General features: G+C 36.3%; 1 long non-coding RNA gene across 1 annotated transcript in view; it reads left to right on the forward strand.

Moving 5' to 3' along the window:
* Positions 1-7,135, forward strand: part of LOC117197498 (uncharacterized) — a 78,631-nt gene extending 71,496 nt beyond the window's left edge. Inside the window, exon 3 of the long non-coding RNA XR_004478148.2 lies at positions 5,766-7,135. This is a non-coding gene — a long non-coding RNA (uncharacterized LOC117197498). The remainder of the gene's footprint in view (positions 1-5,765) is intronic.
* The last annotated feature ends 9,776 nt before the right edge of the window (positions 7,136-16,911 follow it).

The following is a 16,911-nucleotide window of genomic DNA, read 5'->3' on the forward strand; positions in this document are numbered from 1 at the left end:
ATCTTTGTTTTAGTAACAAATATGTAATGATTTAAAAAATGGGGATCCACTCCCTGAGATGTGAAATGTAGGACTTGATAATCTAAAACCTTTCCCAGTACAAGTGAGAGGCAGTTGCAAATGAGAGAGAGCCTTCCCAACTGCAGGATCAGATGTAATTCAAACTGGTAATGTGTTGTATAAGGGAGTAGGATTTGCCACCCCAAAATGGGTCTCTTTGGCATGAGGATTATTTTGAGCTGAAAACAATCAAGGCCCAAAAGACTCAGGAGAAACTTTAACCTTAATTCCCCCTAACTGCCTAAAAGAAATTAGGTACAGGGCCTGTTCCCAGAATAGAGCTATCAACAAAGAGACCTGCAAGGAATATGGGCTGGGTATGGTAGGGGGCACTCTGAGCAGAGTTCAGATTACAGGAAATTGTGATTTTCTTTGGAACTCCATCTTCTTAGAACTCCCCTAGGCACAGTGTAAGCCACAGGTGCACAATAAATGAACCATATTTGCACAACCGGGATAACCTGAGATATTTTAATAAGTATGTAAGTTTATATGGGGAAAAACTTTTTTCTTAATTTATCATTTTCAAAACATAATGATAATTCCTAGGTCTTTTTAATTAGGGATTATGCCAATATATTAACAAGTAATGCAACTTTCTCTCCTTCTGTAATATTGAGAAAATTCACTTTAATATCTGTTAATGATAGCGAGACAATTCTCTGCTGCACTTAATGTATACTTCAGTTAAAGACAAAATAAGCTGGATCCACAGTGTTATATGAGAAGATACAATTCTCTGGGGTTTTTTTGAAAAGTAAATTCTTTGCAAGTAACAGTAGTGAAAAAAAAAAAGTGGTTTCAATGATACCACACAACAAAATTTTCAGCTTCTATGAAAGAGACAAGGGAAAATTAATGTATCTCTGTGCTTATTTTCTTTTGATACAACATGGTAGTATAACAATTTAAAGAATAAAATAGGCACTAAAATAATTTGGGGTTAAGAACTATATTTAATTTAGAAAATAACTTTAGCAACAATCCAGCATTTATTTGCTATGAAAAATTAAGCACCTCAGCATGGCTTTTAAGAACACAGCCTTGGAAGCACGCTGCTTCAGTGTTTGAATCTTGGCTCTACCACGCACTAGCTGCGTGACCGCAGAGAGGCTCTTAAACACTCTGTGCTTCTGCTTCAGTTTCCTCAACTCTAAAATACAGAAGATGAGTGCCCATTTTTTCAGTTGTTATGAGGAATAAATGGCTTAATATTTGGAAAACACTTAGTACCTAACACGTAGCAAACACTGTGTAAAGGGTTAATTCTTTCTCCACTGTTTCATCCGGCATGGTGTAAAGTAAAATTCATATTCTATGGCAAGACAAGAAAAATTTTAAAATGAAAAAATTTTCTCTGCCCTTTGGCTTCTTCTCTCCCCTCCACTGTGCACTGAGTTATCAAGCAAACATCGTCCATCGGCAGAAATACCTGCTCAACCATAAAAAGCAACATTCTCCCAGCATCAACAAGAAAACTTAAAAGATAACTTTTCACCTTGATCTTGTCATGATGACTCACGACTTTATGGGATTTTTTTTTTTTTTGGCTGTACCACGCAGCATGCAGGGATCTTAGTTCCCAGACCAGGGATCAAAGCCATGCCCACTGCAGTGGAAGTGTGGAATCTTAACCACTGGACTGCCAGGGCCCTGATGACTCACCACTTTGTACTTGCAGATCTAGATTGTGCAAACTGTCAGTAATACATCATTTAATGTAGAGCCCTCTCAAAAATTTTATATAACTGTGCTTTGACTTCTAATGAGCAGAACAATTCTTGGAGCTTTCTGAGATGCTGTTCCTGAGTTATAATCCTCAATTTCGCTGATATAAAATTTCCATTTCTTTCTGAGATTGACTGATTAACTTTTCTTGACAATGGTGTCCAAGATCTGTGATTGATTATATGTTTCCCAAGTGTCTAGAACAGTGAACACAGTAGTAACTCAATAAATAGTGTTAACTAAATGAATGAATGTGCTATGTAAGTCTTCCTACTCTTAATACAATATAAAAAGACAATAATGATGTCATTTTTTTTCTGCATGAAATTTATTATTATGGAAACCAATTATTCCTAACTATCCGGGGATTTAGCCCCATCATAAGAGAGTCACTTTCTAATACATCAATATCTATTGCCAAAGTAATGTATTATGAGCAATTTTAAGTAAAATCCCCTGGTAATGAAATATTAGTCCATCACTATTGTGACTAAATTATTAGGTTCATGTTTCAGTATGTATATCCACTTTCAAATCTTCTATTATAGATTGCAAAGATTTTTATTAAAATATTATTGAAAAGACCACATTGAGCAAAACTTACCTACATCTATTTACGAACCCATGTTGTATTAAAAGTTAGAACTATATTGTTTTTTATTACATAAAAAATAATTTTCTTCATGTTTTATAACATTTCAACTGTTCATTAAAATATTATTATAGGTTTTATACATTTTAAAATGTATTCATTTTAAATATTTATAATTTTCTAAGACTTTACACATATTTATTTCATTGCAAATACATTATAAAATACAAAATGCATAAAGAAGAAAATATAGGCTCACTTCAATCAGTGTAGAATATTTATAATCATATTTTTATAGACCTGAGACCATCCTCTATCTCCAGCTTTAAAGATAACAAAAAATAAACTTTTAAAACAATTAAAAATTGTAAAAGTACAAAGAATCACCAAAAAGGAAAACAAACTGTATTCAGAATCCAATGCAGGTATTCTTGTAGGTTTTGTTTCTGCTTAAACACTAATCAAAATGTTGATTATTATTTTGATCTGTATGTGTGTAATAAGTACAATAGGTTATTTAAAGTTAGATTAAAATTTGAAATTTATTAAGTCAGAAAATTTCTTCCTATACTTTCTTATAATTAATATTAATGATTATTTTATCATTTGAAAAAAAGAATGAACCATAATTAGACATAATAGTTTTGCAGACTGTCTAAACACCAAAACAAAAATATATAATGTATTCTTTTATGGAATGTGATAACAATTTATATAGCTCATGTGAAAGTATTATTGTAATCAATAAGAATAAAAATTACTTTTTAATATAAAAAACAGAAGATTGTCAATCGCAGATTCCCAAAAGAACACACACACACCAAAAAATAAAAAAAGAAAGAAAAAAGAAAGGAAGGAAGGAAGGAAGGAAGGAAGGAAGGAAGAAAGAAAGAAAGAAAGTCCCATAACAACTGTTCATCAAGCAAAGCCTAGTTCATTACTGTCGCAAGGGAGAATATCTTCTTGACTGAATCTTAGGAATGCCTCAAAAAATGTTTAGGGTCTGGGTTGGGATGGTCTAAGGCAGATCTTTCAAAGAAGGAATCTCCTTCCTATTGAGTAAAATCCTTGATATAATACTCTAGTATTGGTGGACACACCAAGTAGGGGAATTTTGAGCCACTTTTGGTAAGTAAACCATTATTTGATAAGAAAGCAAGTTTGCCCAGTTGTCCTGGAAAGAAAACCATTTACTCAAATGAGCAAGGTACTGTGCTGACAGGGGGCTAGTTGAGCAATCTATTGCTTGAATAAATGGATCTGGGGGATGTTCCTAAAGATAGAGGTGAAATTATTTACTGGTTTACCATCTTATTTTAGTAAGCAAGGATATCATGCAACACATTGTGAATTCATTGGTGTAGAAACTTTTGTTCTTCTGCTGACAGTTAACCCATGGAGAACAGAAGTTTTCATTCTGATGATGAGAATTCCAGTTCTGGTACTCTCTTTAGCAGAAGAGGAAAAATGTCTTTTTCTGCTGCTATGTGATTATTATTATAATGACTTCAGCGGTAGTTAAATATGAGTTCTAAGGTATAATTTTTATTCTTATTTTGAATTCAGCTATTCAGTTATGTGTATTGTTTTGGGGTTATCAAATAAGCATCACTTATTGACTATTACCAATAATAACTTAAACAAGAAGTTTTTGTGAAAAGTCTGTGAAAATATTGAGGATCTGTATTGGTTGGGAAGGGGGTGGATAGAATGTGCGGTAGGTTTTCAACTAGAAGAGATTTTATTGTAGTTAGCTAGGGGAGATGTAGAAACACTATATCCTTTTCAATTTCACATATTATTGGCCACATACATTAACAGTTTGAAAATACATTGTGTTTTAAGATATAAACTAGTAAAAAATTAAAATTGAAACTTTTAATACAATTAATTTTACTAGTAACCTAATATGATTTTGATGAATTTAAATATGATGAACAATCAAAGAAATTTCATTGGAAACAATACTAAATAAACTGTAACTAATACAACTGTTACTGTCCCATATATCAATATATACTGATTTCCGCATTTTAGGAGAAAAACATTCAAAGAGCAAATTATCACTGAAAGTGCAGCCATATTGGTAGTCACATTTTCAAGGACATAAAAATTAGCTTTAAAGGCAAAACAAAAATCACCATATTTTTTTCTTTGATTACCATACCGAAATGTATGATCAGAGTCAAAACTAAATTGAGAATTTTGCTTCTATTCCTGCTACCACACGAATTTTTTTTTTAATTTGCAAGGAGTTTGATTATTTAATTGCCATAAAATTTTACTCAGTTTAAACAAATGTGGTACATTAAAATTAACATTTCTTTCCTAAAATAGACTGTCAGAAATCAGAAGCTAGAAAGGGGCCTTGGAGGTCATCTAGCCCAGTGTTTCTTAAAATTTGCTCATCATCAGAATTGCATGGGAGGTGGCTGCTTTTTCCCAGACTTCTGCACAGAAGACTCTAACTCAATAGATCTGGAATATGGCACAAAAATCAAGTTTGTCCTAAGGGTTTCAGGTGATCTGATGATAAGCCACATTTGGAAAATACAGATTTGCTTCAGAGGCACAGGGGGAAAGTACTATATTGGGGATTAAAAAAGCCCTGTATGTATTGTGGGTTTCCAACTGATTAAGACTTGGTTCTCATATTAAATGTCATTTTTTTTAAAGTTCATGAGATAATGAACACTTCTTAAATTTTAAGGACATAATTTTATTTTTGTAACAGAACATTGCAATCACTTGTCTAACATCTCCAAGTGTCTTGGTCCAACTGGGATCATGAAAAATAATTGCTTTAGATGCAAACTAGTATATATAAGATGGATAAACAACAAGGTCCTAGTGTATAGCACAGGGAGCTATATTTAATATCCTATGGTAAACCAAAATGGAAAAGAATATGAAAAAAAATATATATGTATATCTGAATCACTTTGCTATACAGCAGTAATTAACACATTGTAAATCAACTATATTTCAAAAAATATAAAAAAAGAAAATAATTGCTTTAAAAATACTTATAATTTTATGAAGGATTCACAAAAAAAGTTATTTTAAATATTAATTTCTCCTTGTTCATTCAGAGATTTTTGAAACAAATTTAGATACAGATTTTCTGTAAATTTATTTTTATGAAAAAAAGTATCAGTTCATCCATTTGACAAATATTAGTTTTTGTTTTCTGATCAAAAACTTTGTGCCAATCACTGTACATTAAGTATTTATTGTACATTTATTATTGATGGCATTAGGAAAATATTGTTCCCATATTTTAATGGCAAATCTGGGATTCAAATGCAAGGTTGTAAGATTAGAAAGCTAAAGCTGTATTGAGTGACAAAGCAATGCAATTCAATAATAAATTTGGTTTTTACAGGTCGAGATTGGGGGTGTCTACCCAAACTGGAGTTTTGATCTCATTCTATAGAAGAAAGAGCTCCAGAAGAGAGAAGAGAAAAGAGAGAAATGGCTAGAGTCTTAAGGAGTACAAAGGAGAATATTAGGCAAGATTAGTAGGATATGTGAAATTTTGAAGTCTCAATGAATTTTATGATGTTTTATCACAGACTGTAGTATAAACACAAGCCACCAACCACTTCCCCATCCCTCTATTTCTACCTTTATATGAGACTTCAGTCATCACTTAACGTTATTTTCCAATTTGTGGGCGAGTCGAATATGTGTTTCTCTGTAATGTGATACTTTGTAGAGTTGTGCCCCACAAGAGTGACCTTCAAAGCACAGATTTATCTTTCTTTATACATGTGCCAATTATTATTATTATTTTATTTATTTATTTATTTATTTATTTATTTATTTATTTTGGGGTGTGTTGGGTCTTCGTTTCTGTGCGAGGGCTTTCTCTAGTTGAGGCGAGCAGGGGCCACGCTTCATGGCAGTGCACGGGCCTCTCACTGCCGCGGCCTCTCTTGTTGCAGAGCACAGGCTCCAGAGGCGCAGGCTCAGTAGTTGTGGCTCACGGGCCTAATTGCTCCGCGGCATGTGGGATCCTCCCAGACCAGGGCTCGAACCCGTGTCCCCTGCATTGGCAGGCAGACTCTCAACCACTGTGTCACCAGGGAAGCCTCCAATTATTTTTAAATGCTATAAACCCACCAGCCTTGTCTATACTTACTGAATACCAAACAACTGGGTAAAAATTGATGGGAGTTTGATCAAATATTCAGATATTTCCTTTCCACCGTTCCAAACATATGTAGAATTTTTGAAAGATTTTGCAACTTTTTTCCCCTCCTATGTCATCCAAATGTTCAGCATTATTCTAACATCCTCCGTAGCGCCAATAAAGTAGTCATTCCAATAGGTAGTTTAATGGTTAAATGGTTATCTGTTAAATAGGTTTTTTTCAGAAATGGCTCCAACATAAATACAACTGGAAAAGTGACCGTGGCCATTCCTAATAGAGCTTAGTTCAAGCTTTCTGGTTTTACTCATAAAGACAGATCTTCAGGTCCTAAACCATGTGTGTTCCTGTTCCTATTCTAAAGGCTCTGTGAAGCAGAGCACAGGATGCAGGGGTTTATCATTAGGTGGCAATTAAATTGGAGAGGTTGTTTTATCAGTCTGCTCTATGAATTTTTGCTTGTCCCCATGTGAATCAATTTCCATAAATCTATTTAAACCAATAACTTTATAATCATAGAGAAGAGAAAACTGCCATCAATTCCAAAACATGTTGTTAGATTGCTCATGCTTTTAGGTTTCATCATCTCTATTAAAATGTATATGTAGCAATTTAGTGAGTGATATAAAATTTTACTGCAGATAAGTTTTAAACATAGAGATTGACTATACACATTTGACTCCTGACTTTTCTAAATTTGCATACCAATAATCAAAAAGGAAAACATATATTGAAAGTGCCTATAAAAATAAACAAGGTATAATGAACAAGTCCAATAAGTTTAGAAAGTTCTACAAGTATAGGGAAGATGAGGCCAGCTCATTCTAAATTAAACTGGGAAATAAGTGGGCAGAATCACAAATTACAGAACTCCTCCTAAACCCATAACTGGAGAAACAAGGACTGAAGATGAGGATGAGAGTTATATGAGTCAACTAGAGAAAAATCTAAGTTTTGTGAGACCGGGAGATACAATGGAAACCAACACTATGAGATGATCAACCCTACTCTTAACTAGCTACAGAGTATACAAAATGTGACAGTAATCTTACTGTGGGAATGTTCAAAGTCTCATGGTCTCAAATTGCCAGTCCAGTTTTATCCTCCACTGCCCTATGGTGTTGTATCTATTCCCAGAATCTATTCTTCTACTATGCATATATGAAGAAAGAGCAGAGAGCTTGACTGAAGAGAAAGTAGGAGCACAAAATGTAATTATTTGAGTCAATATAGATAATAACGAGCTGAGAAAAAATGGGAGAGCAAACCAGTGTGCAAAGTTACAGAATATTTTATGGTTTTGACAAAAAAGGTTCAAGACTAGGGGATGTGAAAAAATAGGAGAAAATAGAAAAGGGTATTTAAGAAATGTTAAGATTATGACTTACACTTCCCTTTAATGTATTTCTAAGTATGGGAACAAAATTACAGTATTTTTTAAAAATTAAAATTTAGCTATTAAAGTATCAATCTTGAATTAGATGCTGTTCATAAATCGAGCCATGTATCAATAGGTAATAACCTATTTTTTGAGTGCTAATCCAGGATTGTGTATTTAATATGCTTTCCAGATAAAAATAATTGATTTAGATGTTACTCAAAGCCAAACTGAGCATCTGGATTGCTGACATTGTAAGGAAATAGGAATCCTTTAAATAAGAGGCATAGTGTTTGCTCAAATAGCATCAAAAATACAAAAAGATCCCTGAAGACTTGCTGACTTGCAAGATGAAAATAATAGCACGATTGCCTTGAATATGGACACTTTATCCTGAGAATCAAATCTACACAGCTCTAATGTAAATCTGTTTCATGAAGAGGTATTGAGTATTCTGGGGGGGGCGGGGACCGTGCACATCAGTTTTCAAGCTCAAACAGCAACTACTGCATCCCAATCAACAGTCAGCAAAATAAGACTTTTAGGCTCAAGAAATATAAACTGAATTCCAAAGGATGAGGAGTTAATATACAATGCTGGACATTGCTTCCATTCTCAGAAGCCATGTTATCTTAAATAAACTGAGCCTGAGGGGAAAGTATAGATGGATCAAATGGCAAATATGGAGCAGGCTAACCTTGGCAATTCAGACCTAAGGCCCTAGGGCTGATTTAAAATGTTAAAAAAAAAAAAAGGAGGTTATCACTTCACTCAACAATAGGCAAAGATCCAATCAGCAGGAAAAAATCAAAAAGTACACAAAATATACAAAAAAAGTAAAATGGCAAAATAGAAAATCCACAAAAAAGCAAAAATAAAATGGTTTCAAATATAAATATCTCAGTGGTGAGAATAAATCTAAAAGGGAAATAAATCTATGGGAAAAAAGGGCTAAAAGATATCCCTAAAACATAATAAACATGAGAATTTTAATTATCTACAAACACTTAACTTACATTAACATGACTTTACACATTGCTTTACATTCTGCATTAAAATGATCTTATTAAAAACCAGGACATTTTTGCCCAGTTAAGATAAAGTTGCAAATAACTTTAGTTTCATTTCAGGAATTTCGTGAACATTCATTTATCCAAACAATAAAGCATTCAACCTGCCCTCATCAGGATAGCATCTTCTCCATTTTTAACAGTCAGTCCCTGAACTGGACTTAGTAGATGGCTGTTTGCTTGTAAATGCTCATGTCAAAACCCTCACTTTGCTGTGTACACCAACCCCAACTATTGTATTACAAATTTTGTCCAATCTCAATGGTGTTTCCATATTGAAAAAGCATCTTGAACCAGGTCCCCAAAATGGTACATCATATCCCTGACTTTCACTTTCTGTGGCACTACTACGACTCTGTCAAGATAGTGGTCTCCCTTACTGCAGTGAAAGTAAAGATATAAAAAACAATATATAAACAAACTTCTAGATCCAGTAATTCCACTCCTGGACATATGTCTGAAAAAACAAAAACACTAATTCGAGAAGATACATGCAACCCGAAGTTCATAGCAGCAACATTTACCCCTACACATACACATTGTAAGAAAATTACTTGAAAGATAAACTATTAATGTGGTTCATCTTTTGAATAATACCTATAAACACTTATTTGGAGAAGAAGTTTAAACTTGCTTGCCGATGGGCAGAAGATAACTGCTAGTAACACTGCTTCAGCTGGCATTTGCCAATAATAAAACAAAATGCCTGCAATTAATTGGATTTAGCCACCTTAGAAGGCAGTGTAGCAACCATCTGTAACTGACTGCCTCTTCCCTTGCCCCAAGAGTCTTCCTGTCCAGAATATAAAACGTCCTCCTTGAGAGAAGTCCTAATAAATGATTTTTCACCCTTCTCTTTACATATTCATGAGTGTTTTACTTCCCTTAGAATTAGTGTTCCCAGGAAACTGCCCACCTGTTCTATCCTTTAATCCAGCAAGATATATAGCTTCTAAACATTACAAAATGAATCACCTTGTTATGTGAAACACTACGTTATCTACATATTTAGGCAGTAGATAAAGCCTTCCTCCACTTCAGAAGCTTTTTGTTTTTGAGAAAGCAATTTGGCATTTATATTAGAAGAAAAATATATGTGGACATTAGGCTTGCTACAGTGTAAACTCCAGATGAGCAAGGCCATATTTGCAGGAGGGATTGTTGTAGATGAAGTTGAAGAACATGTCCCAGGAGTTGCTATGGTGTCTAACATTATGAAGAAGAGAAGTAAATTGCAACTGGCAAACCAGAAGCTGCTTCCATTTCCTATATTTTATTTTAATGAAGTTATATAATTGAACTTATTTTATCAGCTGGCTATGTTTAAGATTGCGTCCTGATAGACAAGATTGGATGATACACTTTTTATTACATTATTATGACCCAATCAATATTCATATCAAATATTTCAGTTCTCAGCTCTAATGCTCTTTTGGTTGACTTAGATAGTGAAGTTGTTTAAATTCCCTTTTAGCACCAAGAATATTTGCCGATAGAATCATTTAATCAGAAGCACATTTAACTGTAAATTACCTAAATTATAAGAATAATTAAGCACACTGGAGAATGTAGCCTATATTAAGCTGAAATGAAAACCCACTTTGTGCATATTCATAAATTTATGTTCTCAGTATTGAAAAAAAAGTAGTGGCTTTTAATCAAGACATTATGTCAACTCAGAATGATACTATTTTTTGTTTGGATGAATAATTTAAATTAAGTTTAAAATCAGAAAATGGACATATTAAATACAATAAAATTAAATGTTATTATACTTTAAGGACAAGCAAATAGGAGAATTCCAACTATTGGGAAAAAAGAATGAGGACAAATAATAGATAAAGAGAAAACAATTAACCAAGATATCCAACTAGGAATTTCCCTAAAGGAAAATAAAATACAGTGGCACATAAACCATATATCAAGAACAACACCTCTCCATTTATTTTTTGTTATTGTTGTTGATAAAATATTAAGAATCTGCTATATGTAAGCTATATTAACTACAACTGCTTCAGTGCCTCAAGGAAATCAATCAAAAACATTGGAAGGAAAATGATAGATTGGAATAAGTTTAAACGTGAAAGCTAATAAAAGAAATGAGAAAAAAAAGAAATCTGGTTTTGAAAGCTTCTGGCTAAGAGCTGGGCTATAATGGTACTACTGAGTATTTTTAAAAATCTAAAAAATATCAACAATAATTGGAAAATATTCCATGACTATGGTGGAAGGAGAGAAAACTGACTACTTTGAATCATGTCTGAACATAAAACAAAGACAAGGATACTACACCAGAAGAAGAATCAAGCACCGCTCTCCAGGCTAACATCAGTGAGGACTACTTCTTTACCAATGACAACTTTAATCCCCCATTTTCCTCCCACCTCCTGCAAAAAAACAAATAAGATACCTTGTCATTAAATTTTTGAGGCATTCTGATAGCACCTAAACTAGAACCAAACAGAGTCCAGGCAGCTGAAAAGGCTTCATGTTTCTGTAACAAGTGTCAAATAAACAGCAAGTGATCATCAGCTAGCATTGCAAGTTTGATATTCACCCCTGAACTTACTGGCTGAGCTGACACCCTGAAGTCCTGACATTCCCAGGGAATTGGGCTGTCAAGGAGGTAAGAAGGTACTGGACAGACTACTTGGTAAGCCCACATGAGTGACTACAGCAAGTTCCATGGCCAATCTCTTAACTCTGGAACTATAAAAAGCAATTCAGTTGTTTAGCCCATTCTTCAGGACAACTGTATTAACTAAGTGTTAATATATTCCCTTGTAATGGATTGAAATCTGGGTCTTTGGTTAAGTTACTTTCCCAAAGCCAGGAAGCCAATTCGTGGTGTAACCTCAGTAAACAGAGATCAACATAATTATCATCTCTATAGAGTTCCTGTCAAAACTGTGGGCCACACCTTCTGAAGGCACAGCTCTGTGATCAGGTCTCTGAGCCCCTTCTGCTCCAAGGATACTCCAGGGAGAAGGAACACCCTTTGAGGTCAGCCCTAAAAGTCTGAGGGAGAATCATGGGAAGAGCCTCTCAAGCAGGGCAGGCTGAAAGGTCCCTCAGACATCCAGGCAGCTCTGCAGTAGCTCATCTGCAATGATAAATCTCCAACTTGTGTTTTGTGGAAGACAGCATTCAATGATGCTGAAGTGAAGCCTGGTCCGGCCAGCACTAGGAAGCTTGAAAGTATTCCTTACACCCCACTCTCGACATGGCTCCTCTCCCATAATGCATTGTGAGAGGGCTCTCCCCCAGAGGTCCCTCCAGTCACTGTTTCATTGCCCTCAAAGGTTCAGGTGCACCAACTAGATGCTAAGCATTAGATGCTGGGATAGGACAGTGAGCAAGATAGACACAGACCTTTTCTTCGGGTAAAATAATTAAGTCAAAGTTACAATGCAGTGAGATACGTGGTGTGATGGGAGGTCATCGCCGCTATGCTGGTTTGAGAGAGCTAGGGAGATCACCAAGGAGCACCTTTTTTACTACCAAAAGAAGGTAGAGAGGAGACATTTAACATGGCGGAGCAGCAAGACGTGGAGATCACTTTCCTCCCCACAAATACATCAGAAATACATCTACATGTGGAACAGCTCCTACAGAACACCTACTGAACGCTGGCAGAAGACCTCAGACCTCCCAAAAGGCAAGAAACCCCCCCACGTACCTGGGTAGGGCAAAAGAAAAAAGAATAAACAGAAACAAAAGAATAGGGACAGGACCTGCACCAGAGGGAGGGAGCTGTGAAGGAGGAAAGGTTTCCACACACTAGGAAGCCCCTTCGCGGGCAGAGACTGTGGGTGGCGGAGGGGGTAAGCTTCGGAGCCGCGGAGGAGAGCGCAGCAACAGGGCTGCAGAGGGCAAAGCAGAGAGATTCTTGCACGGAGTATCGGTGCCAACCAGCACTCACCAGCCTGAGAGGCGTGTCTGCTCACCTGCCAGGGTGTGTGGGGGCTGGGGGCTGGGAGCTGAGGCTCGGGCTTCGGAGGTCGGATTCCAGGGAGAGGACTGAGGTTGGCTGCGTGAACACAGCCTGAAAGGGGCTAGTGCACCACAGCTAGCCGGGAGAGAGTCCAGGAAAAAGTCTGGACCTGCCTAAGAGGCAAGAGACCATTGTTTCTAGGTGTGCGAGGAGAGGGGATTCAGAGCACCACCTAAATGAGCTCCAGAGATGGGCACGAACTGCGGCTATCAGTGCGGACCCCAGAGACGGGCATGAGAAGCTAAGGCTGCTGCTGCAGCCAGCGAGAAACCTGTGTGCGAGCACAGGTCACTATCCACACCTCCCCTCCCGGAAGCCTGTGCAGCCCGGCACTTCCAGGGTCCTGTGATCCAGGGACAACTTCCCTAGGAGAACACACGGTGCACCTCAGCCTGGTGCAACGTCACACTGGCCTCTGCCGCCGCAGGCTTGCCCCGCATTCTCTACCCTTGCCTCACCCTGACCTGAGTGAGCCAGAGCTCCCTAATCAGCTGTTCCTTTAACCCCATCCTTCTGGGCGACGAAGAGACACCCTCAGGCAACCAACACGCAGAAGTGGGGCCAAATCCAAAGCTGAACGCCAAGAGCTGTGCGAACAAAGAAGAGAAAGGGAAATTTCTCCCAGCAGCCTCAGGAGCAGCAGATTAAACCTCCACAAGCAACATGATGTACCTTGCACCTGTGGAATACCTGAATAGACAATGAATCATCCCAAAATTGAGATGGTGGTCTTTGGGAGCAACTGTAGACTTGGGGTTTGCTTTCTGCATCTAATTTGTTTCTGGTTTTATGTTTATCATAGCTTAGTATTTAGAGTTTATTATCATTGGTAGATTTGTTTACTGATTTGGTGGCTCTCTTCCTTTTTTTTTAATATATATATATATTTTTTTCCTTTTTCTCTTGAGAGTGTGTATGCGTATGCTTCCTTGTGTGATTTTGTATAGCTTTGCTTTTACCATTTGTCCAAGGGTCCTGTCTGTAGGTTTCTGTTTTTTTTTTTTTAAGTATAGTTTTTAGTGCTTGTTATCATCGGTGGATTTCTTTTTTGGTTTGGTTGCTCTCTTCTTTCTTTCTTTTTTTTTTTTCCTTTTTTAAAATTATTTTTAATTTTCTTAATTTTTAATAACTGTTTTGATTTTTTATTTTAATACCTTTCCTTTCTTTCTTTCTTTCTTTTTTTCTCTCTCTCTCCCTCTTTCTTTCTTTCTTTCTTTCTCCCTTTGCTTCTGAGCCGTGTGGCTGACAGGGTCTTGGTGCTCCAGCTGGGTGTCAGGCCTGTGCCTCTGAGGTAGGAGAGCCAAGTTCAGGACATTGGTCCACCAGAGACTTCCCAGCTCAACGTACTATCAAACGGAGGAAACCTCCCAGAGATCTCCAGCACAACGCCAAGACCCAGCCCCACTCAACGACCAGCAAGCTACAGTGCTAGACACACTATGCCAAACAACTAGCAAGACAGGAACACAACCCCACCCATTAGCAGAGGGCTGCCTTAAATCATAATAAGGTCACATATAGCCCATAACACACCTCCGGACGTGATGCTGCCCACCAGAAAGACAACATCCAGCCTCATCCAACAGAACACAGGCACTAGTCCCCTCCACCAGGGAGCCTACACAACCTACTGAACCAAACTTAGCCACTGGGAGCAGACACCAAAAACAACAGAAACTATGAACCTGCAGCCTGTAAAAAGGAGACCCCAAACACAGTAAGTTAAGCAAAATGAGAAGACAGAGAAACACACAGCAGATGCAGCAGCAAGGCAAAAAGCCACCAGACCTAACAAATGAAGAGGAAATAGGCAGTCTACCTGAAAAAGAATTCAGCATAATGATAGTAAAGATGATCCAAAATCTTGGAAATAGAATGGAGAAAATACAAGAAATGTTTAACAAGGACCTAGAAGAATTAAGAGCAAACAAACAGAGATGAACAACACAATAAATGAAATTAAAAATTCTCTAGAAAGGATCAATAGCAGAATAACTGAGGCAGAAGAACAGATAAGTGACCTGGAAGGTAAAATAGTGGAAATAACTACTGCAGAGCAGAATAAAGAAAAAAGAATGAAAAGAATTGAGGACAGTCTCAGAGACATCTGGGACAACACTAAACGCACCAACATTCGAATTATAGGGGTCCCAGAAGAAGATGAGTAAAAGAAAGGGACTGAGAAAATATTTGAAGAGATTATAATTGAAAACTTCCCTAATATAGGAAAGGAAATAGTCAATCAAGTCCAGGAAATGCAGAGAGTCCCATACAGGATAAATCAAAGGAGAAACATGCCAAGACACATATTAATTAAACTATCAAAAATTAAATACAAAGAAAAAATATTAAAAGCAGGAAGGAAGAAACAACAAATAATATACAAGGGAATCCCCATATGGTTAACAGCTGACCTTTCAGCAGAAGCTCTGCAAGCCAGAAGGGAGTGGCAGGACATATTTAAAATGATGAAAGAGAAAAACCTACAACCAAGATTCCTATACATAGGAAGGATCTCATTCAGATTTGACAGAGAAATTAAAACCTTTACAGACAAACGAAAGCTAACAGAATTCAGCACCACCAAACCAGCTTTACAACAAATGCTAAAGGAACTTCTCTAGGCAGGAAACACAAGAGAAGGAAAAGACCTACAATTACAAACCCAAAACAATACAGAAAATGGTAATAGGAACATACATATCGATAATTACCTTAAATGTAAATGGATTAAATGCCCCAACCAAAAGACATAGACTGGCTGAATGGATACAAAAACAAGACACGTATATATGCTGTCTACCAGAGACCCACTTCAGACCTAGGGACACCTACAGACTGAAAGTGAGGGGATAGAAAAAGATATTCCGTGCAAATGGAAATCAAAAGAAAGCTGGAGTAGCAATTCTCATATCAGATAAAATAGACTTTAAAATAAAGACTATTACAAGAGGCAAAGAAGGACACTACATAATGATGAAGGGATCAATCCAAAAAGAAAATATAACAATTGTAAATATTTATGCACCCAACATAGGAGCACCTCAATATATAAGGGAAATGCTACCAGCCATAAAGGGGAAATAGACGGTAACACAATCATAGTAGGGGAGTTTAACCCGCACTTTCACCAATGGACAGATCATCCAAAATGAAAATAAAGAAACACAAGCTTTAAATGATACATTAAACAAGATGGACTTAATTGATACTCATAGGACATTCCATCCAAAAACAACAGAATACACTTTCTTCTCAAGTGCTCATGGAACATTCTCCAGAATAGATCATATCTAGGGTCACAAATCAAGATTTGGTAAATTTTAAAAAATTAAAATCATGTCAAGTATCTTTTCTGACCACAATGTTATGAGACTAGATATCAATTACATGAAAAAATCTGTAAAAAAAATGAACACATGGAGGCCTAACAACACACTACTAAATAACCAAGAGATCACTGAAAAAATCAAAGAGGAAATCAAAAAATACCTAGAAACAAATGAGAATGAAAAAACAACAATGCAAAATCTATGGGATGCAGCAAAAGCAGTACTAGGAGGGAAGTTTATAGCAATACAATCCCACCTCAAGAAACAAGAAACATCTCAAATAAACAACCTAACCTTACACTTAAAGCAATTAGAGAAAGAAGAACAACAACAAAAAAAAAACCCTAAGTTAGCAGAAGGAAATAAATCATAAGGATCATATCAGAAATAAATGAAAGAAATGAAGAGAACAATAGAAAAGATCAATAAAACTAAAAGCTAGAAGATACACAAAATTGATAAACCATTAGCCACACTCATCGAGACAAAAAGGGAGAAGACTCAAATCAACAGAATTAGAAATGAAAAGGGAGAAGTAACAACTGACACTGCAGAAATACAAAGGATCAAGAGAGATTACTACAAGCAACTATATACCAATAAA

Source organism: Orcinus orca, chromosome 11, assembly GCF_937001465.1.
Source record: "Orcinus orca chromosome 11, mOrcOrc1.1, whole genome shotgun sequence".
NCBI lineage: Eukaryota > Metazoa > Chordata > Mammalia > Artiodactyla > Delphinidae > Orcinus > Orcinus orca.